General features: G+C 39.3%; 1 long non-coding RNA gene and 1 pseudogene across 2 annotated transcripts; one reads left to right on the forward strand and one right to left on the reverse strand.

The window, feature by feature from the left end:
* The first annotated feature begins 2285 nt into the window (after positions 1 to 2285).
* On the forward strand, positions 2286 to 21279 carry LOC131765120 (uncharacterized). Of its 2 annotated transcripts, XR_010835428.1 has the most exons (6): positions 2291 to 2527; positions 4982 to 5114; positions 7170 to 7242; positions 8022 to 8145; positions 18661 to 18707; positions 20055 to 21279. It is a non-coding gene; the product is annotated as an uncharacterized lncRNA (long non-coding RNA). The 2 variants fall into 2 exon arrangements; XR_010835427.1 differs by lacking the exon at positions 7170 to 7242 and having other exon boundaries at positions 2286 to 2527.
* Positions 14432 to 15101, reverse strand: LOC131765113 (RING finger protein 11-like; annotated as a pseudogene).
* Positions 21280 to 24852: the final 3573 nt, after the last annotated feature.

Genomic DNA, 24852 nt, shown 5'->3' on the forward strand with positions numbered 1-24852 from the left:
TAAAAAGACCAAAAGACAACCTTCATAATGGGAGAAAATATTTGCAAATGAAGCAACTGTCAAAGGATTAATCTCCAAAATTTACAAGCAGATCATGCAGCTCAATAACAAAAAAACAAACAACCCAATCCAAAAATGGGCAGAAGACCTAAATAGACATTTCTCCAAAGAAGATATACAGATTGCAACAAACACATGAAAGAATGCTCAACATCATTAATCATTAGAGAAATGCAAATCAAAACTACAATGAGATATCATCTCACAGCATTCAGAATGGCCATCATCAAAAAATCTAGAAACAATAAATGCTGGAGAGGGTGTGGAGAAAGGGAACACTCTTGCACTGTTGGTGGGAATGTAAATTGATACAGCCACTATGTAGAACAGTATGGAGGTTCCTTTAAAAACTATGAGAGAACGACCATACGACTCAGCAACCCCATATATACCCTGAGAAAACCATAATTAAAAAGAGTCATGTACCAAAATGTTCACTGCAGCTCTATGTACAATAGAAAGGACATGGAAGCAACCTAAGTGCCCATCATTGGATGAATGGATAAAGAAGATGTGGCACATATACACAATGGAATATTACTCAGCCATAAAAAGAAACGAAATTGAGTTATTTGTAGTGAGGTGGATGCACCTTAGAGTCTGTCATACAGAGTGAAGTAAGTCAGAAAGAGAAAAATAAATACTGTATGCTAACACATATATATGGAATCTAAGAAAAAAACAGGTCATAAAGAACCTAGGGGTAAGACAGGAATAAAGACACAGACCTACTACAGCATCGACTTGAGGATATGGTGAGGGGGAAGGGTAAGCTGTGACAAAGTGAGAGAGTGGCATGGACTATATATACACTACCAAATGTAAAATAGATAGCTAGTGGGAAGTAGCCGCCTAGCACACGGAGATCAGCTAGGTGGTATGTGACCACCTAGAGGGGTGGGATAGGGAGGGTGGGAGGGAGAGAGACTCAAGATGAAAGAGATATGGGAACGTATGTATATGTATAACTGATTCACTTTGTTATAAAGCAGAAACTAACACACCATTGTAAAGCAATTATACTCCAATAAAGATGTTTAAAAAAAGAAATTAGAAACTAAAAAGTAAAACTAACAAAAAACATTTGTTATTATAAATAACAATGGAATTTAGTATGCTAAATATAAGTATTTAATTTAACTAAGTATACCCTCAGACCTACTGTAGGACATGCTGTTCTTTGGTGTTCCACTTGTGGCAGGATTCATATTTTTTCTAACCGGTACAGATCTCTATGCCTGATACTGTGAGGAAATGTTATACTTGAGCTCCACTCTTATCTCTCTCAGGCATTTTTTGGTATTGTCTAAAATGTAAATACATCCTGTCAACCTCCAGCATGATACCAGGCACATAATAGAAACCCAATAGGGCTTCCCTGGTGGCTCAGTGGTTGAGAGTCTGCCTGCCGATGCAGGGGACACGGGTTTGTGCCCCAGTCTGGGAAGATCCCACATGTCGCGGAGCGGCTGGGCCCGTGAGCCATGGCCGCTGAGCCTGCGCGTCCGGAGCCTGTGCTCCGCAACGGGAAAGGCCACAACAGTGACAGGCCCGCATACCACAAAAAAAAAAAAAAAAAAAAAAAAAAAAAGAAACCCAATAGATGTTTCACTGTGAGTGGAGTATAACTTGATAGAATATTTTTGAAGGTTAAGTTTGCATCTCTTTCATTCCAGAAATTCTATATCTAGAAATTTATATATAGCTATATACATGTATAAAGAGGTTCACATTGCACCCTATCTGTTAACAAAGGACAAAAACAAAAAACAAAACCACAAACTGAAAACAACTAAAAGTCCATCAATATTGCACTGGTCATATAAATTATGTAATGTTACACAGCTACTGAGGAGAATAGAATGGATGTACGCAAAAATTGACTGGGAAAATCACTATCCAAGACAGATTGTGGACTATTTATAGTATGCTGCACTTATAAAAAATACAGGATATCCGTTACATACAAATACTTTCATACAAGATACAACAAGTGTGAATGTAAGACCTTGGGAAATATCTGAAAGAACCACACAAGAAACCGGGAGAGTGAGACAACTTTCCATGTCCCATATGAGTGGAATTCTGAAGGGTACACACACGAACTAATGGGCCTCTGCTACCAGCCTCCGGCTAAGGAGGGAATTACAGGCATCCGAGTCCTCTTTACTAATCAAGCATCTCAGTCGGCGGGCGTGATGACGTCTCTCGACGGGCGGTGGCGCATGCGCAGTAGAAGGAGGTCCACGAGCTGCGTGGGTTTGTGCCTGGGCGCCTGTGGTTCGCGGCCTTGTGCTGGCACCGGGGGCGCTGCGTTGGCGAACTTGGCACTCTTGGCGTTGGGTGGGCGGCATCTTGGGGGTCACATGAGCCAGTGGCATCATGCCTGCGGGCGCTGGGGTCAGGGTCGCGGTTTTTCCGGACGTTCGTCGGTCAAGAGGAAGGGCGGAAAGCACATCCCGGAAAGGTAATACACCTTGGCCCCTGGGCGTTGCGGGTGGAGCTCAAAGCCCCTGGACCTGGGCTTCGTCTCTTGTGTATCTCCTGTCACTGTTGCCCCCGCGCGCTGCCCCGTCCGCGCTGTGCTAGTGGGTATTGGTCGTCTCGCGGCTCAGTTCACAGTAGCTGAAAGGGACAGTGTATGATATTCTGATTTGTCCCCATCGTTTTAAAAGGGAGGCTCTGGCCATTGCCCCTCGGGTAAAATGCAGAGGGACTGCCTTTTAAGATGGGACTGTCAGTTTTGGGGACACTCCTTAATTACCAAAATGGAATCCCCTTCAATTCCTCAAGCTGTGTTGTTTTGGCACAGAAAATGTGAGTAAGAGGAACTGGAACTAATTTTGAGTGAAAAAACGCACCGGTACCACCGAATTTTCCATCGAAACAGTTGATTTGTGTTGTCTCTAGGAATAATAAAGGGCCTACTGTTGCTTCCTAACTGGTGTCATTTGAGAGATCTACCTCTACGTTCAAATGATTAATTTTGAGACTTTGCTCATGTGTGCAGTACACCCTTTAATTCCCTAAGACCTTTCTTTCCTCCATCTCATACCCCATTAAGCCCGCTTCAGTATATCTCCTGAATTTCTTTTGAATCTGTCAACTCTTCCTCAACATCCGAATACTGAACTTGCCTGTCTGTTGCAATTAGGTCCTAACTAGTGTACATATATCTTGTTTCCTTCCAATGCATTCTTCACACAAGAAACCTTAAAAGCAAGTTGGAACATTGCTCATAAACATCGTTCAAAAACGTTGTTTTGAGAATAGAAAACAAACTGTTGGCCTTTAAGACTCTGCATGGTCTAGAATCCTCTCTGCTCCTCTAGCCCCATCTTTTGCCACTTTTGCCTTCACCTTCTATGCTTCAGATACACTGAATTAACCTTAGTTCTAACTCGTCTTACAGAAGTCAGTTCAGATATTATTTTTCTCTGTGATTCCTAGCATTAAGGAATGTTATTATCAGGTCTTGTATGAGGACTAAAAATAAACTGTGAAGTGGAAGAATTGAGTTTAAACTATTTCAGTCAACACGCATGTATTAATGATACCTTAGTAGTCAACACGGGGCTAGGATTTATCAGGGATACAGAAGTTCTGGCCATCTCTGGTTTTAGATATCCCTTATTTGTTGAGACCTTTGCATTGTTTTGTTGCCTTTTATCTGTTTTCAAGATGGGAAAACAGGAACAAGGGAAGTATAGATTATTACTAGGTGGGGTTGAATAAGTGGAGCAGCAAAATGCAAAGCAGAAAGAAGAGGGACCTACTATAGAGGGACATGATTTCCATTTTCAAGGCACATTCATCCTATGCAGGGAGACAGCCTAACATAAAATTTGCCTAACAAAAATATAGTAATAGGTGGAAAGACTATCTCCCAGTTGGACATTGGATGCCTGGGACTCATTTCATTGCTTTCAAAGTTACTTTAAAAAAGGTAGCGAAAGTTAATACTGTATGCTTCTAGAAATCTGAATTCACCATATAGAGCCCTGGCTCTCAACCCTGTCGTACTCCATTTTCCCTTTTTATAGCAAATACTTTTTAATACCTCCTTTACTATCCAGAAATGGAATTCATAGATAAATACAACCTACTTTTGTACTTAATTAAAAAAAACCAATGTAATGCCCTAACTATAAATAAAGAATAAAGTACTTTATAAGAAACTAATATGTATCTCAGTATGTAAATGTTTGGGGATGACTATACTAGAAATAAAGAAATAGTCAATTACTTGTACCATGAATGCAATAAACTATGGACTTTGATTGATAATGATGTGTCAGTGTTGGTTCATGAATTCTCACAAATGAAGCACACTGGTATGGCATGTTGATAATGGGGAAGGCTGTGTGGGATGAAGGAGAGAGGGTATAAGTGGGAACTGTGTACGTTTTGCTCAGTTTTGCTGTGAATCTCAAACTGCTCTAAAACTAGTCTACTAATTTAAAAAGAAAAGTGTGTTGCTGGCACTTGAATAACCAAACAGATCAATGGAACAGAGTACATAAATAAGCCAAATACATAAAAGAATATTTAGCAGTGAAAGCCATCCTTCATATAGGTAGATATTCAAGAAGTATTTATTTATGTGTCTATTTACAGGCACTCTGCTTGGAGCTGGCAATACAGTGGTAAGCAAAATTGATGTGGTCCCTGCCTTCTGGGAGTTTACAGCCTGGGTAGGAGACCAACATGAAATAAACAAACAGAAATAAATATATAGAAGTGAGCTTATTTTCTTGCGTCTAATCTCTCTGGAAGAAAGGATTGTAATACCGCTTGTAAATTCCAGAGAGGGAAACTTTACTTTGAATCTCATATGTTAGCATCACAGGGTTTGAATAAATGGATAATATAATAAAGGATTTTAAACACATGTTCTTTCTTATTTTATTCTTTCTGACAGAGTTTTGAAAAGAATCTTGCTCCAGAAGAATGCTTTTCCCCCTTGGATCTTTTTTAACAAACTCCAAGAACAGAATGAAGAACTTGGGCTGATTATTGACTTATCATATACTCACCACTATTATAAGCCAGAGGTAAATGGAACCCGTAATTTAAAATGACCTTTCTGATACTGTAATAATTCATAGTAATTCAGTAGTTATCACCTTATGCTAAGGTGAATCCTGGCCTTCTTTCATGGGTTCAAAAAGGGAAGCTAGTGGTTTCCTTAAATACACATTTCTAATTGCTGTTTCAAAATGAGATTAAAGATATGAATTGAACTATAGTATTTGGCAGTAGGCTCTAGATATGCTTAAGAAATTCTATAAGCTTCCATGTTCTATATTTTGAAAATGAAGTAAACTTTTAATAAGAATAGTAGTAGCCTAAAAAGAAAAAAAGGTATGTCCTTTATGTCTTTAGCACTTATTTTAAGCAGTTGCCTGAGCATGTTTAAGCATCATGGTAAAAGACAATTGTTCTCTAAGTTTTATGCTTTCTTTTCCTAATACCTTCTGATATAGTACAGAAACTCATATATTCTCTTGGCCCATGTAGGACATACCAGTTCAAAAGAATTATCCTTCTTCTGACCTGTTCCATGGCCTTGGTAGACAGTAACACCTAATGTTTGTTAATATTTGTATATCAGTTAGCCATTTAGAAAGTTCTTTCATATCCATGGACTTAGTTAATCTTCACAAGAATCCTTTGCTGTTGAAATGGAAGTAGTACTGATATCTCCTACTGAGTGCTTACTTTGCACTAAGCTCAGAGGATAGACAACTACAATTACTAATTTTATAGACGATGAAACTGACTCTCGGAAAAGGAAGAATTGAAATTTCAACTCAATTATTCCTCTGTTTTTTTATTGTGGTAAAATATACATAAATCATATTTATTTTAACCATTTATAAATATGCAGTTCAGTGGCATTAAATACAGTCACAGTGTTGTGTAAACGTCACCACTGTGTATAACCAAAACTTTTTCATCATCCTCAACAAATCTCTGTAACCATCAAACAGTAACAACCCCATTTTCCCTCCCACCAGCCCTTAGCTCTATTCTATTTTCTGTCTCTATGAATTTGCCTATTCTAGGTACCTCGTGTAAGTAGAATCTACAATATTTGTCCTTCTATGTCTGGCTTATTTCACTAAACCTAGTGTTTTCAAGGTTCATCCATGTTATAGCATGTAACAAAATGCCATTCCTTTTTTGGCTTAATAAATCCCACTGTGTGTATATATCATAGTTTGTTATTCATTCGTTGATTGACACTTGGGTTGTTTCCACCTTGTAGCTATTGTAGGTAGTAGCAGAGTTGTTGGATCATATAGTAGCTCTACGTTTAGCCACTGAGAAACTGCCAAACTGTTTTCTACAATGTTGTCTTGTTTTTAAACAATTATCACATATTTTAAGCATATACAAAAGTATACAAAATACTGTGAGTGTTCCTTGTATACCCATGAACTCATCCAGCTTTAATATTTACCAACTGATGGCTGTCACGTTTTATCTATACCCCCACCTGTTTCACCCTATTCCATATTATTTTTAAGCAGCTCTGAGACAACATGTAATTACCCCTATACATTTTGGTATGTATATGTAAAATATAGGATTTGTATTCCTCATATCATTTTTTAATATTAAATACCCAGTGAGTGCTCAAATTTGCAGTTGTCTTCTAAATGTCATAAAAAATTGTTTTTTAGAATTTTGAATTAGATCCAAATAAGGTCCACACTTTGCCGTTGATTGTTAGGTCTCTGAAGTCTTATTTAATCTATAGGTTCTCCCTCCATGTCTCTCTCACTTTTTTTTTCCTCCTTGAATTTTATTTTTAAAGAAACCAGGTAATTTGTCCCATCTAGATTTTGATGATTACATTCCATGTGTTGTTAACATAACCTTCAATCCTTTTATTTCCTGTAAATGGGTCGTTGATCAGAATGAAGCTTGCATGTTTTGTTTTGGCAAAACAGTTTCACAGGTGATGATGTGTTCTTCCATGGAGACATATAATTGTCTTTTTCTGTGATATTAGCAGTTACTGATGATTCATACCTCCATACATTAATTCAGTTGAGGCTTCAAAAAATGGTGAATTCTGTTGTTCTTTTTTCACTTATTAGCTGGGTATATTTCTATCAGGAGAAGATTCCCCTCATCAAGTTGCCAAGTTGTAGAGGTTGCCCAGTTGTAGAGGCATGATTCTCATCTTTTATTTAACAGCTTTCAAATAATGAGTTGATTCACAAATATCCTCCAGTGGTGACCAATTTTTTTAAATTTATTTATTCATATCACCGTGGACACCGTTACAGTTATTATTCTAACTGAGGCCCTGTTTCTGGCCAGTTGGAGCTTCTCAGTGACTCCTGAGTCCTTCTGATATGACATCAGTTGTTTCTAGACTTTTTCAGTGGTCAGAGCTGGGAGATATGTATGTTTGTTTTTAATATAAAATATGTCATAGGTTCATACTGCTACTTTCCATTTAAATTCAGAACTACAGAATTTTCACTTATCCTTTTCTGTCTTCTATTGATAGTCTGCTTTCTCCCACCACGGGAATACCAGTTCTCAACAATGCCTGAAATTTGCTCTATTTCCTAATTCGAATCCAAGTTCTTCTGACTCTATTCTACTATTCTACTTAAATCACAGCCACTTTATGGCCCTTGAAATGTAAGATAGAACATAAATGTAGGGAGAACTGTTTATATCATTTTGAGTTACATGTGCATTCATTCACATAGATTTGCTTTTCCTTTTGATGCCTAGTAACTGTCCATTCTGCAGTTTTAATGAAAATCAGTGATACTTACTAGTTAAAGCAACTTTGGAAAAAATAGCTCTCATCAGAATGACTGACATACTAAGTTTAATGTACTCTCTTGATTTATATTCTGCCTTCTCTAATTAATTTTTTATCCTTTCCCTACAAATGAAGTAATACATATTTTCATGGTTTTGCCTTATAGGACTTACCAGAAACTATTCGTTATTTAAGAATTTGTACAATTGGGCATCAGGTGCCAGATGATGACACTATTTTTAAATTCCAATGTGCTGTTAATGGGTTTTTGAAAGAAAATAAAGATAATGGTGAGTTGTTTCCTTTTTTTTTTCCCATTACCTGAACTTTGGTATGCATTTTGAGTGGGGTTGGGGATTTTTAACATTTTTAATAATTCTGACATTAGGCCTGTTGTGTTTGGTAACATTAAGGTGGAAATGTCTGATGGTGCTAATAGAGTATGGTGTTTTACCTGTTTATGGTCAGAAACACTTTAGTTTGGAAAGTGATTTTTGTGAGAAATATGAACTGAACTAGCTTACTTATCTCTTTTTTAAAACTTTGCATGGAAAATGCATAAAAAAATAAAAATGTTCTTTTGTCCTATTTATTGGTTGAGAGGTGGAAGAAAAGGTTAAGACTCTCAGGTTCTTAGCGTATATAAAAGAGAAAACCAAAAGCAAAGGTTCGGAGTGAGACACATCCCTAGAAGCAAAACAAAACAGAGTGGACCAGAAGAGTGGCTTCCTCATCATATGTGTTTAAGATATTTTTGGTGCTTTTACACTTTGGGTGCAAGTGAGGAAGAACACTACCACCTCATATTCTTATCTTCAGACAGGAAGAACTTAAAAGGCTGGTGTTTTCTTGTTTCTGCTTTAAGATCTACTCTGTTGATAGTAGGTCTTAATAGCGTCTGGATTTTAAGGACCCACTTGCCTTTTTCTAGCATCTAGCATCTAACTATCAGAAGGAACATGGTATTTGCCATGTTTTAAGACTGAGGAATCTTTTGTCTTTGGAACACCAGTGACCCACATGAGAAGGTGTTCATTTTGTCCTCTTTCTAAATTTAGCCTGAGGAGTGTGCGCTTTATTAAATAAATCTAACAGACAGTAAATATTCTGTGTATTTATAAAATGATGCACATATATACTTAAAACAGGGAGTAGGGGAGAAGGAATAGAGATGGAGGTGGGAAGATAGGGGATAGGAGGTGAGAGAGGGAGAGACTGGAATTTCAAGATAAATTTTCATTCTGTAACCTCGTTGCTTAATGCAGGTACTAGCTCTTAAATATCTTAAACCCTATTCACAGATCTTCCCTGTACTTTAGCTTTAAAACTTCAGTGGCTAGCTTCCCTGGTGGCGCAGTGGTTGAGAATCCACCTGCCGATGCAGGGGACACGGGTTTGTGCCCCGGTCTGGGAAGATCCCACATGCCGCGGAGTGGCTGGGCCCGTGAGCCATGGCCGCTGAGCTTGCACGTCCGGAGCCCGCAATGGGAGAGGCCACAACAGTGAGAGGCCCGTGTACCACAAAAAAAACAAAAACAAAAAACAAACAAAAAAAACTTCAGTGGCTTGGCCTTGCCTCTGATAACCAGGGTGTCTACAAAGCAGGCAAATTATCTGATTTGTGTAAACTGTAGTCACAGAAATGTTACCTCTTAAGATGTTAGGGTGCAGCTGCCGGCCTACTGACTTCATCCAGGCTCCTTTGTGTGTGTTCTGTCTGTTCCGCGTGGGCTAGAAGACCCTTACAAGTGTGTGAGAACACGTTTGTAAACCTTGATTGTTCACATGTTATACCAAGTGTAGTCCATTGCGTATGCTAACTCCTCTGTGGGTCTTCTGCATGCAGTGGGCTAACTTCACCATGCTGTCTGCCATTTCAGTCTCAGGACCTTAGTTATGATCCATTGGTGGCTTCCTCTGCTATAAGCCCCTCCCACAGATGCCAGGTTCACTGATAATGAGGAGGAGACTATCCACTCCCTAGAATTGGTAGAGACTCAGAAAATAAGTTGTTTTAGTAAATACCGAGAGCCTTATAGGTTTGTTGTTAGGGCACGGGGATACAGAGGTGACTAGAAGTCTTTGATCAGTAGCAACTTACAGTTTTCTAGGAAGATAAACATGTAGTGACTATAAGTGGGTTAATTATAATAAAAGAATCAAGTGCAGCAGGAATATAGAGGGGAAATTGAGAAATTGACAGAAATGCTGTCTCCTCCTGACTGAGGAGACAGCATTTGAGCTGGGCTTTAGGGAAGAGGATTTTGCCGGAATGAGGCCAAGGACACCTCAGGTATTGGGAACAGGTAAAAAAGGCACAAAGCTTGAACTTGTGCTCTGGAGGGGCAGCCTCTGGTGTGACTAGAGGGTAGTGTGAAAGAGCAAAGAATTCATACATTCATTTTCAGCAAATATTTGTATAACACTTTCTAAGTTGAAGGCACTGTTCTAGGAAGTAGCAACAGAACAAAGTTCTTGCCCTTACGTACTTTACATTCTAGTGAGGGAGAGAGATAAATAAGTAAATATATGGAGGTGCTAAATGCTTTGGAGAATAGCAGAACAAGATGAAGAGGTGAGGGAATGTGGTAACAAGCCACTGGATATGTGGGAGAGTTGAGATGGGTTGGAAGGGTGTGTTCTGAAGCAGAAGGAATAGTAGGTGCAAAGTCCCTGAGGCATGACTGTGCTTGGCATGTTTGAGGAAGAGTAAGGAGGCCAGTGTGGCTGGACAGGGGAACGTGAGTGAGGGCAGGGCAGTGGAGAATGGGATCAAGGATGCTGGAAGGGGAAAGGAGGGAGGTGGATGATGTAGGTCCTTGTAAGTCATAGTTTGAACTTATAATTCAGTTGGAGAGACAGACTGATATTTGTTTATAAAGAGTTCTCAATGCTATGCTGAAAATGTGGGCTTTATTCTGTGCTAAGTGAAGATTTTTAAGCAACAGAGCAATCCAGCCAAGTTTATATTTTAGAAAGATAACATCTTCCATGTGGAGGATCAGTTGAAATAGAAGAGATTGTTAGAATTGTAGGGTGGTAGTAATACAGGCAGGAGATGATGAATGCCAGACACCACCTAGTCACAGACATACCTTTTGCAGAGATCAGCTACATGATGTTGTTTTCTATTTACTTTTTCTTATAATTTTTTTAAAAGCTGGACCATGAAATACTGTGGCATAGTTTGAAAAATTTGAGACTCGATTCTAGTCTTTTTTCTGTTTGCCTGCTGTGCAGCTTGGGCTTACGTCTCAAGCCTTACTTTTTCATTGTGAAATAAGAACAGTGCTACTTACCCGAGGTCTCCACAGGCACATAGACCCGTGGTGTGTGAGGAGCAGTTAACAAGAGAAGGAATGGAAGTGCTTTGGGACCCCAAGAGCCCTTCAGAAACCGTTTGCTCTTTTTAACATTGAGCATGAAAAGTGAAGGCATTCCATTTGTTTCACTCAAAAACAAATTCTATTCTTCTGATAGCCTGTTTTTTTTTTCCACTCCCTTTTTCTATAGTCAAGTCAGTTCCTGAGGGGCATTCTCCAGTCCACACTATTGCATCTGATTGGAGGCTATGCAAAATTTCCCAGAGACTACTACTTTATAGTAGTTAATTCTTCATAGTACGTTCTTGCAAAAACACTCTTTTCTTCAGAGTTTTTCCTGTTCAGGATAGTGGTAGTGTTGTGGTAACTAATAAAGCTGCTCTTCAGAAAATTGTATAATTTGTTTTTAGTGTATCTACTTAGCTTACTTAATTCCATATTCCCTGTTTTATAGACAGACTTATTGGTGTCCACTGTACCCATGGTTTAAACAGGACTGGTTACCTCATCTGCAGGTGAATTGCCAACCCCAAGAGGCAGACCATGTTTAAATTGTTCTGTTTACAATAGTAATGTAAGCTAATGTAAGCTGAATGCAAAACGTGCAGTCAGAGAAATGTATGAAGTGGAAGGCAATTTTGCCCCCTACTCAGAGGTTACCACCAGTAATAATTTAGCACATATTTTTTCAGATGTAAAAAATGCAGATATAAGCATATACGATGGTCCCTTGGTATCTGCAGGGGGATTGGTTTTAGGACTCCTCATGGATACCAAAATCCTCTGATGCTCAAGTCCCATATGTAAAATGGTGTAGTATAGTCGGCCTTCCATATCTGCAGGATATGGAACCGTTGGATATATAGAACTGACTGTACATGTGATTTAATGGTATAGTATTTAGACATTCTGGTTTATAATTTAATATATGGTGGACATCTTCCTAGGAAAATATTTGGAGACGTCATTCTTATTTATTTATTATTTTTTCCCTCCAAATTTGCTTTATGTAGTTGGATATAAATTAATGAACAAAAACTTAAGCAAGATACATGTAACAATTTAATAGAACCTGATACTCTGATTCTTTCAGTTTTTCTCAAACTCATCATGAGGTCGTAAGAAAATTAACCAATATGGACCTACTACAGTTAAATGTCAAATCTTTAAGTGCTTATGACATACTAAATTCAATGCACTTATGAAGAACCCTTCAAGAGGCTTGTGTTTTGTGTGTAGAAAAGTGTTGAGTCAAATATTCAGCTCAGTATAAAATAATAAGAAACACTTCTGATTAGTTAGGTTGAGATTGCTTTTCCTTTTACTAATGAATGATTTTTTTAGCTGTAGTATCTCTGAGCTGAACAAATATGTCACCTTCGAGTACATAAGGAAAAGTAAACACATGCTAAATGGGTAAAACATTACTACTACATCTTTACTAGACCATCTCTACTTCTAACACTTCAGAAGCCTAGAGATTCAGAGTGTTCTTACATTAATTGCAAGAAAAATATAAAGGAGGAATTCCTTCTTTTTTGAGATCACAGCTGTGAAGTCGTGATTATACAAATTCTGCATTTGTGTACAAAACATGAAACACATGTACCTTAATTCTCCCCACTTAGAATTGTCAGTCAACTAGCAGGACTTTCCTTCCAACAAACAGAGACTGAGATGTGTTTTATATAACTTCAGTAACCTCAGCGCTACAATAAGAAGACATGCAGTATCCTTTTGCTGTGGTTCAAGACAACAGGGAAGGAGGTCACAGGAAAGAATAAAGCAAAATTGTTACAACTGAGAAACTTTTCTCAGTTTAACCATGGTGCCACTTTCATTTTTACATAAGCATGGTGGCATAATTAAAGCTCAATAAAGCAGAATTCTTAATGTTGAAAATTTACCTTGACTTTTAATTATCACCATATTAACAAACAAAATAATTAGATGAAACACATAAGACAGGGTAATGTTAAACCCCAGTTTACTAGAGTTAGTTTCTGGACACATTTACTCATTTCTTTTATAGACGAGGGACAATGAATCTCAGTTTGCTTACAAGCTAGGAGATCACTTTGAATTCTGCATTTCGTAACTGCAAACAGATATAGCACTTGTAAGGTTATAAATAAACTGGTTTTCAAGCACAGAGCCAGCCCCAACAGTAGTAGTACACTATTTTAAAAGACCTAAGGCAATGAATTCCATTTCCAATGGAAAAAAAGAATCATATGGTCTTGGACAAACAATTCTGAATGGTTTACTTAACAGTCCCTTAGTAGTTCTTCCTTGCTCATAGAACTTTATGATTTTTTTTGAGGAGTGAAGCATTCAGCTTTAGTGGATAAATCCTTGTTAGGCTGAGACAATCATTATCATATCCCTCTTTGCCATGAAGTGTCTTATGAATGGTCATATCAGTCTGTTTTGGGAAATGAGTAATTAGGGGAAGGCTGTTATTGTGCTTATGAGAATGATATTTTTCTCTGAAAAAAAGATAAATATACATTAGGAAAATGACCATTTGGACTCTTTTTATGCTTCCTGCTTGCTTTGTGAGAATATGATACTTGGTTTTACAGCAGCCATCTTGTGACCCTGAGATGATCATATGCCAATAATGACAAATTGTAGATTAGAAAGAACCAGCAAAGACAGAAAACAGCAACATCAATAGTAACCACAATCCCAGCAAAAGAACAATGGGACCTTAACTTGTGGAATTCCTATAAAGTAAAAGATAAATGCTCTATGTTTATTCTAAAAAGAAAGAACTATACAAACAAGCTTAAAACTACTTTTTTTGTGCCAGTGTTATAAAATGTAGCTTTAAATAAAACCTTGACCCAAATGCCAGCAACTTCAGAAAAGAATTTGGGTAGGGGGAAGAAGAAAGTTATCTCTCTTAGGATAAATAACCACTATCTTTATCTTTGACACACAATTGAAACATATATAGCCGCTGTAACACTTTACACAATTCCTATGTACTGGAGCAAAAACAAGATCTAAATACAATTATATTTTTAAACACTGGGTAAAGGCTTTACATAAAAATAGCATCCTACTTTTTCCCCTAAATTTTTAAAACATCACGTACTTTTCCCCAACATCTGCAGCCGTTCAGGAATTTTTAGGAAACTTTCATGCATGATCTTAATTCCTGATCCCTGGCTCTTTGGGCTTAATGACAAAAGATCAAAACCACCAAAAATGATGGTTCACTTGAAGTCAGGTGAGAGACAATGGCTCAGTTAGTCTCGCAGGACAAAAGCAGTGCTGCATCAACTGTCTCCATGCTGGAGGGGCACGTGAAGGATCTCATCAGCCAGTCAGCTGTGCAGCCCACGTGATCTGCATACAAAGCAAAAATCAAATTGAGTTCGCATAAACAAAGTCCATCATACAGATCACACACTCCCGGATCTTTTTAAAAAATATTTGTTTTATTTACTTATTTATTTGTTTGTTTGCGCTGGGTCTTATTTGCAGCCGGTGGGCTCCTTAGTTGTGGCATGCAAACTCTTAGTTGCAGCATGCATGTGGGATCTAGTTCCCTGACCAGGGAACGAACCCCGGGCCCCCTGCATTGGGAGTGCGGAGTCTTCAGCCACTGCACCACCAGGGAAGTCTCCCGAGTCCTTTTTTCTGATCCATTTCTTCCAGGGTCATAAACTCCTTCAGGCTGATGCTGTATGAGGCCTATTCTTTGAGCTATCCTAATTTGTTCCTCTCAGCTGAGTTGCTAGGCGAGTCTGGCTAGGTGTTGGATGATAGACCAAAACTGGAACTTGATCCAGATATGGCAGCAGTGGCTCCTGATCCAGCTCTGTCCCCTTGCCAAAGCTAGCCCAGTCGGACTGAGACTTCTGAGGCAGGGAGATGTCATCCGAAGTGGGGAACTTAAGGCAGTTCCCCATCTTCCGAGGCTTGAGTGTGTGTGATCTGTGTGCTGTTTTGCCAGTCTTCCAACCTCATTCTTTTTATAAAAATTAATTAATTTATTATATTTATTTATTTATGAATTTTAAAAATGTATTTTTTATACAGCAGGTTCTTATTAGTTATCTATTTTATACATATTAGTATACATATGTCAGTCCCAATCTCCCAATTCATCTCACCACCACCGACTCCCGCCCTGCCCTGCTTTCCCCCCTTGGTGTCCATACGTTTGTTCTCTACATCTATGTCTCTATTTCTGCCTTGCAAACCAGTTCACCTGTACCATTTTTCTAGATTCCACATATATGCATTAATATACAATATTTGTTTTTCTCTTTCTGACTTCCTTCACTCTGTATGACAGTCTCTAGGTCCATCCACGTCTCTACAAATGACCCAATTTCGTTCTTTTTTATCTCTGAGTAATATTCCATTGTATATATGTACCACATCTTCTTTGTCCTTTCACCTGTCGATGGGCATTCAAGTTGCTTCCATGACCTAGCTATTGTGAATAGTGCTGCAGTGAACATTGGGGTGCATATGTCTTTTTGAATTATGGTTTTCTCTGGGTATATGCCCAGTAGTGGGATTGCTGGATCATAAGGTAATTCTATTTTTAGTTTTTAAGGAACCTCTGTACTGTTCTCCATAGTGGCTGTATCAGTTTACATTCCCACCAGCAGTGCAAGAGTGTTCCCTTTCCTCACACACTCTCCAGCATTTGTTGTTTCTAGATTTTCTGATGATGCCCATACTAACCAGTATGAGGTGATACCTCATTGTAGTTTTGATTTGCATTTCTTTAATAATTAGTGATGTGGAGCAGCTTTTCATGTGCCTCTTGGCCATCTGTATGTCTTGTTTGGAGAAATGTCTATTTAGGTTTTCTGCCCATTTTTTGATTGGGGTGTTTGTTTTTTTAACAGTGAGCTGCATGACCTATATATTTTGGAGATTAATCCTTTGTTGATTCATTTGCAAATATTTTCTACCATTCTGAGGGTTATCTTTATGTCTTGTTTATAGTTTGCTGTGCAAAAGCTTTTAAGTTTCATTAGGTCCTTTTTTTTTTTTTAAGGCTGCATTGTTCCTTTGCTTACTGATGAACATATAAAAGTCAGAAGTTTTTGGTATTATAAAACATCAAAGTAATGAACATTCCTGTGTGAACATCTTTGAATATATATGCTTTGTCTCAGTTAACTTCACTCAGAATGGGACTTCTGCATCAAAGAGTTTATTCCCTTATGCTTTTTGTGGATGTTGCTACACTGTACCAATTTATGTTTGTTAATGCAGGAAATACTTGTAGAGCATCTGTTATGTTTAAGCACTGTGCTGGGTGCTAGCAAAAAGACTTGTGAAATTTTGTGAGTGAAGAGATTTGACCTGCCCTTTGTGAATTCTAACAGTCAAGAGAGGGAATAGATATTCAAGAATCATACTCTGCATGTAGAATTACAACTCTGACAAGTGCCAAGGAGAGGGACATGGTACCATGAGAGCATATTTTAGGGAGGCTGTGATCTCATCATGGAGATTAGAGAATACCGAGGTCCAGCCGCGGCAGAACCAGGGGTCCCTGAGATGGAGGCAACGGCGTCGGTGAGAAAATAAATAAACGGGGCAAGGGGGTAGCTGCAGGAGCTTCTGTTAAGCTTCTGACAGCTTTATTTTTGACATGTCATTTCTTATATAGGATTTTCTAAATAATAGCATCAGCATTTTCTACGTAACTCCTATTTTTGGCTCATTACCTCATTTCTACAGCTATACACAGAAACATTAGCAAGCATTGTTCCGTCTTAAGATCTTTTCGCGCAAACAGGATGTTTAGGTCTAGAAAGCTAATTATTCTTTTCTACTTCAGCTAACAACATATATTGGCCTGTGTCCCAGTATTCTCAGTACCTTGTTCAAAACACATTGTGCAAAAATACAATTCTATTTTCTACATAAGGCAATCAATTTTAACTTTCATAGTTACATATAATTCATTCGTAAAATATTTACAGTAAATTCCTTCCGCTTCTCTCTTTTTCCTCCAATATACCGGAGAGGGGGCATACCACATAATCCACCATTTGGGGGCATCCTGTACATAATACCCCACTATACTTCCCTTCTTTATCCCTTATTCCTTCTTTGGGCCATAGCTCATCTAATTCTTCCTTTAAACTTCTACTCTTTAATGGAAACATTCCTGTGTTGCCTGACCAAGGGACTTTTTTCCAAAGTAAATTATTTACAGTGGGTATAGCTACTGTTGTGGTTACAGGGGTTGTTGTGGTCTCGTACAGAGGGGGATTTGCTTTGTAATACTTCCATCTTCTCGGCCTAAACCCTCCAGAAACCCCCTCAATTTTTAGCAAGAATTTTCCTAGAATCAGAAGAGATGCTTTCTGCCGCCCACCAGGAGAGGAGCTTTGCTTCCTCATGCCATAACTTCTCGCCGAGCTTTGCTCAGGCAACAGTTGGCAATGCTGGACGGCTTCCAGCAAGAGAAGGTTTATTTAGGGATGTTTCAGCTGATATCTGAAGGATGAGTAGGTATTAACTAGATAGGGACGTTGGGGGGAGATTTCTGAGCATAAGGAATAGCCAAACACCCTATAAGAGAGAAGCATATGCTGTGTTGGAGGAACTGGCCGGGAAGGTTGGACTGTTGGGGGAGCATGTGATTATAATGGAGCTGCAAGTGTGGGTAGGAGCTCGATCGTGCAGGCTTATGTTTAAGGTTTCAGACTTTAAGAGGAATAGAAAACCATTGAACTTTTTTTGTTGAAGGTGAGTGTGTGGAACATACCCAGTTGCATTTTCAACCTATCGTTTTGCTACTGAGTGGAGAATGCACTGCAGGGAGAAAGAGTGGAAGGGAGGAAACAAGTTAGGAGACTTTTGTAGAAATTGGGCATAATGGTGGCTTGGACCAGGGTATGGTGGTCATTTTGGTGGAAAGATGTGGACAGATTCTAGAGGTATGTAGGCAGTATCATTGTTAGCACTGGTGGTGGGTTGAGGATGAGGGTGAGGGAGAAATAGCTGTCAGTGATGGTGATTCCTAAGTTTCTGCCTCCTATGGTTGCTTAGATTGGGTTTTTTAGATATGATGTTAATATTTATCCTAATTTGTCTTTTGTTCTTTGTTGGTTCTTGATGAATACTCTGTCATATTGTCTCCTGTTTTGAGTGTACAAAGCATTTTGACCAAAACTGACTGTTGTATGTTATCAGATAGCTTTTTAACATCTGCCCATTTGGTCCTGTATTTTATTCTCTTTCATTTATTAATTAAATTATTGTATTAATGTAAATAATTATATTAATAGATTTTCTAAAGTTGCGTTATCCTTGCATCCTTGGAATAAAGCCTTTTTGTAGTCATGGTATATATCGTTCTTGATTAGATTTGCTGATATTTTCTTAGGATTTTTATATCTATATTTGTAAAGTGAAATTGGACCTTTCTTGCAAAAACTTGATATTCTTTTCTTTTTATTTACAAATGACTCGAATTTTGTTGTTTTGTAGATAGTTGATTGATGTAGAAGGCATGTGGCCAGATGATGCAATTGAATGTAAGTATAAGGGTTGTCACTACTTTTCCCTTTTTATATAATTTGAAGGTAGAAGTGTAGGGGAATTTCTCAAATTTTGGAAAAAGAGAAAAGTTTGTAATTCATTTGTTCTGACATAAGATAACCTTTTACCAAAAGATTTGTAATGAGGTGGATAGACCTGGAGTCTGTCCTACAGAGTGAAGTAAGTCAGAGGGAGAAAAACAAATACCATATGCTAACACATACATATGGAATCTAAGAAAAAAAAATGTCATGAAGAGACTAGGGGTAGGATGGGAATAAAACACAGACCTACTAGAGTATGGACTTGAGGATATGGGGAGGTGGAAGGGTGAGCTGTGACAAAGTGAGAGAATGGCATGGACATATATACACTACCAAATGTAAAAAAGATAGCTAGTGGGAAGCAGCAGCATAGCACAGGGAGATCAGCTTGGTGCTTTGTGACCACCTAGAGCGGTGGGATAGGGAGGGTGGGAGGGAGGGAGATGCAAGAGGGAAGAGATATGGGAACATATGTATATGTATAACTGATTCACTTTGTTGTAAAGCAGAAACTAACACACCATTGTAAAACAGTTATACTCCAGTAAAGATGTTAAAAAAAAAAGAAAGAAAAGAAAGAAAAAATCTTCTGGGAATTCTCCGGTGGTCCAGTGGTTAGGACCCCGTGCCTCCACTTCAGGGGGCCTGGGTTCAATCCCTGGTTGGGGAACTGAGATCCTGCAAGCTGGCATTGCAGCCCAAATAAAAATGCAATAAAATAAATTTTTTTTTAAAAAGTTTATAAAGGGATATATCTGGAAATAGCAAGATATAACAGCCTGAATAATTACTCAGTGGATTTCAGCATTTTTTTTCTTTTTTAACTTTTTAAAATTAACTTATTTATTTTTAATATTATATCCACTGCACCACCAAGGAAGTCCCTTTTTCTTCCTTCCTTCCTTCCTTTCTTTAAAGCTCCAAGTCATTTAAAATGACTTGTCATTTAACATGACTTCTTACTAAAAATCTCCAGTTCATATAACCAAGGGGTTTATAACTTCTCCTTTAAAAGTTATATTCCTGGGACTTCCCTGGTGGTCCAGTGGTTCAGACTCTGCGCTTCCAGTGCAGCAGGTGTGGGTTCAATCCCTAGTTGGGGCGCTGATATCCCATATGCTGTGCAGCCAAAGAAACTTTTTTTAAAGTTATATTCCTGTATTATTGAATGTAGTGGTTTAGATTTTATTTTAATGTTTAGAAGATTTCAATTTATTTATCAGGAACAAACAAAATATAATGTAAAAATAGTTTTCCAGAAGGTATTTCCATCATTCTCCTCTTCCCTTTCTCCTGCAGACTGGTGTTTTATCTTTACAAGTTCTCCGTCATTCCATAAGAAAGCTGCTTTTCTTCTGGTTTCATAAGAGATGGTGAACAGTGGTAGAATATCCAGTTTACCTAAATTTCTAGAGTACACTTCAGGGAGGGAATGATGGGGTGGGATGTTGGGGCAGAGTGAGAGCTACAGATTCTGGTGAGACTGAGAGTCATTCACAAAAATTACTGGGCTGTGGTGAAGGGAGAACAAAAATAAATCAGCTTCCTGCTGGTAGACAGGAAGCCAAAGTGAAGAAGAATGGTGCATAGCTGGGCTGTGTAATTGGGCCCATAAGTGCTGTGTCTTCTGATAGTAATTATGAACAGAAACCAAAAAATAATTACTGCTAACATGTAGGTGACCCATCCTTGAGAGCTGAGGCAGAGAGAAGGAAAGATGGCATTATACTTTGTCTCTGGTTCATTGAGTTTCCCAGGCTGATTTGTGACCAATCTTGGGTGAAATCATAACTAAATCATTTTTGCTAAGGTGATTAGCTTTCGTGGGGTCTTTTCTCTGCACTCTGTCCAATGATAAAGCCCACTGGTTTGTGCTTCCTGGAAAACAGTTATTCCAAAACAGTATAAGTGAAGCATTGATGAAACAGCCATGAAGAACGTGTTTCCACATGGCCTCGCACCTCCTTTCAAAGTGCTTTAAAACTGTTTTCATCCAAAAATCAATAACAGAAAAGGATTGGGATCAAATCCCATACAGACCTAGTGAAAGGAAAAAGGGAATAAGGAGCAGAATAGCATCTCTTCAGACAATAAAATCAAGTTGGAAAAGACAGGTCCACAAAACAGATCAAAACTGTAACCTGTTATTTCACAGTGGGCTAAAAGATGTTAGGAAAAACAATGCAAAAGATGAAAGAACATGGATCGAGGAGGGAATGGGAAGTTATTGTTTAATGGCTATAGAGTCTCTGTTTGGGATGGTGAAAAAGTTCTGGAATTGGTAAATGCTGATAAATGCCACCTATGGGTGTTTGGTTTTAGTTGATCTTCTTCCATGTAAGGGTTTGGAGAGATTCAGAGACTGTGCGGCTGCCTCCATCTTTCTGAGGTCCTGCTTAATCTTTTGACATCATTATTTTGAATTTGGATAGTGGTGATGGTTGCACAGCATTGTGAATGTATGTAATGTCACTGAATTGTATACTTGAAAATGATTGAAATAATAAATTTTGTTTTATGTATATTTTACCATAATAAAAAAAAGATGAAAGTGCAGCATAAACCAGAATTAGGTAAGATGATAGAACTCAGCACGGAATTCAAAATAAAAGAAAAAAAATTCAGAAATGAAGACTAAATTTAAAATAATACAAAAGTGGGGACTTCCTGGTTGTTCAGTGGTTAAAAATCTGCCTTCCAGTGCAGGGAATGCAGGTTCGATCCCTGGTTGGGGAACTGAGATCCTAAATGCTGCAGGGCAGCTAAGCTCTCACGCCAAAACTACTGGGCCCATGTGCTCTGGACCCCATGCTCCACAACTAGAGAGCCTACTAGCCGCAAGGAAGAGCCCACGCACTGCAACGAAGAGCCTGCCTACTGCACCTAATACCCGACACCGCCATAAATAAATAAATAAATAAAATAAAATTATATGAGCGAATGAACATAAGGGATAATGCCTTAAGAGAAACAAAGAAGAAAAGGAAATTTTTTTTAATCAAAAGGAAGATTAAAAAAATTTTAGAGAAATGGCAAACATAAAAGATAGGCAAAAAAGAGTCAGGACAGCTCTGAAAAGAGTAATATAAATAGGTATAAGAATCTATTATACCATAAAAGTGACACTTAAAATCAGTGGGACAGATTAGTCAATAAATTGTTATACATATATGTTGGGGTATAAATATTTCTCTGGAAGGATCCACAGCATGGCAAAAGCAGATGTCTGAGGAGGGAAATGTATGGCTGGGGAACGTGGGGAAAAGGGTGACTTTTCATTGAATTCCCCTGTGTACCTTTTGTAATGTTCTGTCACGTGAATCTATTACCTCTGAAGTTCACCTGAGTTCAAACCCCATTTCCCCAGGTTGCTAGCTCTTAATCTTGGGCAAACTCTTCACACTCTCCAAGCCTCTTTTTATCTGTGAAATAAGGTCAGTAATTTAGCCTGGTGCTGCCTAGCAGAGAATAAACTCTCAACAAATGGAGATTATTAGTGAAAAAAACCCAAATGCCCATCAATGCAGGAATGGATTTTTTAAATGGAATGTATATGTGAAATATTATACAGTCATAAAAAGGAATGAAGTACTGACACATGCTACAACGTGGATGAACTTGAAAACATTATGTTAAGGGAAAGAAGCCAGACACAGTGGTCATATTTGTATTATTTCATGAAATGTCCAGAAAAGGCAAAACCATAGTGACAGAAAGCAAATTAATGGTTTCAGGGACTGAAGGAGGAGGGGATGAAGAGGCCCTGCTGATGGTTTCGGGGGCTTCTTTTTCGGGTGATGAAAACGTGATGGGTTAGATGACGGGGATGGTTGCATAGGCTTGTGAATGTACGAAATGACACTGAATTTGCAGTTTCAGAAGGTGAATTTTATGGCATGTGAATGACATCTCAAAAAAATAATTTTGAAAATGAAAATTTCCAGATTTCCCATAGTCACTCTCCACTGTCTCCATCTCTCCTTTCTCCCCACTGCATTCATTTTGACGCCCACACCTGCCGCTCTCTCCCATCCTCAGTCCCTCGAGCTGCCCCACGAGGCCTCCCAGGGAGCCCCTGAACCGCTGGGCGCCTGTGTCCTGTCGCTGTTGGAGCGGCTGCCCAGTGTGCGTGCCCCACCGCTCTCACCCGTGAGAGTGGGCACTTCCATCGGATTTTTCTCGTGCGTTTCAGTTCATGGTGATGTTTACAGAAGGCAGCACGCGCCCTGGTCAATGGAGGAAGCCCCTCAAGTTAATATTTAGGCCCATCCAGAAGTTTGATGTCATCCTCCAGTAACGTCAGGATGCTGTGCTCTGAAAGCCAGGTTGGCCGCCTGCGGGCACTTGCAAATACTGAGGACTTCGGAGGCATTTGGGCCTCCAGTTGAGGCCTTGTACCTCCACATGTGATGTGACCTCAGCCCTTTGCTGCACCTCTCTAAGTGAAGTGGCACAGGAATACTGGCCTTGCCTGTCATTGCCAGGATTAACTGAATAGTGCATTGGCTGCCCTGGTGCTTAGGTGTTGAGAACATGGTGATTTACATACCAGGCCCTATTGGTGGGCCTCCTGATGCAGCAGTTCCCTTGGCTCTGCCCCTGTCGTCAGCTGCCCCTAGGATAAGTCTGAGCCCTAGCCACTTCTCTGGTAGATTTCCCTATTCCCCCACTATAATCACACCTGCATAAGGCAACTCAAACCTTTCAGAGATGTGTCCTGAACCTCTTGTTTTCTTAAATACCTATCTGGTGGTTGTGAGACTTAAGGCCAACCTCCCCAAGAGACTTTCTGTTTCTCCTAGTAAACCTAGACTCATCTTCTGTCACCTTCAACTCTACTCAAATTTTTTTCTTTCAACCCTGCCTGACCTCTGACCCTGATTTTTTACTTTTGCCATCTCATCCTCACTCCTGCTTCCTTTCATAAATCCATAAATCTCTTTTGGCCTTTCTAGCGCTGGGCCAAGTTCCTTCCTCTTTCCTCAGTTTTTTACCCCTTTCCTCCCTTTTCCTTCCTTCTCCCATCCAACTTTCAGTCCTTCCTTTCTCATGCAGACTTTGATTCCAACCCCATCAAAAAAAAAAAAAAAAAGACGCCACAGTTAGCATCTCAAAATTCAAAAGATTTATTACTCATCTATTCTATTACATTTATTTATTCCGTTTTATTGTTTTTAACTATATCAAAATAAATAGAGAAATGTAATGCCTATCTTATCTATATATGGAAGAACAGCTGGTACCCAAGTTGGCACCAACGATCCTAGCAGCTCTTACTTTACATATCCGTAATAGTCAGCAATTTCCATTTCTTTTTCCCTCTCAATGAAAAACTGCAGTTTCCCCAAAGAGGTGTATTTGGCAGCATTCTCACGTTCTTGAGCCTGCCTCTTCATGGCCTCCCGCTCTTGCCTCTGCTCTTGTTCGATGGGCTTTGACATTACTGGCTCAGGAACATTGGGTTCCCTCCATGGAATTAGTTGCTTGCTGAAGTCTTGGAATAGAAATGGGGTTTGGAGCTTGGGTGGGGACTGGCGCTTAGTCACAGCAGGGGCAACAGGCTCCCGCTGGAGAGAAGTGCAAGATAAAGTTTTGTAGGGTGCAGGCCTTGGAGCAGCAGACTGACAGACACTAGGCTGGGTATGGTCGGTCCAACCCGGTTGGGTTGGGTTGGTCGCAGTTGGCTGAACTGTTTTGGCGGGACCTGCCTGGCAAAGAGGGAGGAGCTGGCTGGGCTGAACTGACTGCAGCAGGTTGAGCCGAATTAGTAGAAGCAGGCTGGGCACAGTCAGCCCCAGCAGACCAGTGTGAGGCCAGAGACTGTGGCCTCCGAGGAGCAGGTCGAGCTTGAGGCTTTTCCCAGGCAGAAAAAGGCAGAGGTATCAAGTTGACCTTCCCAGGAGGAGGCAGCTCATACTGGGATGTAGATGGACACTCTTTTTCAGCACTGCTGTCTGGTTTCTGGGCTTCACCTTGAGTTTTCTCAGGACTCTTACCCTCACGTGGGGGTATGCCGCCATGGCTGGATCGCTGGGGGTGGCTGGGGTTCTTTAGGGTTGATTGAATTTCCCAAGACCCGACAGGAAGAAAGCCCAGT

Source organism: Kogia breviceps, chromosome 11 (assembly GCF_026419965.1).
Source record: "Kogia breviceps isolate mKogBre1 chromosome 11, mKogBre1 haplotype 1, whole genome shotgun sequence".
Taxonomy (NCBI): domain Eukaryota; kingdom Metazoa; phylum Chordata; class Mammalia; order Artiodactyla; family Physeteridae; genus Kogia; species Kogia breviceps.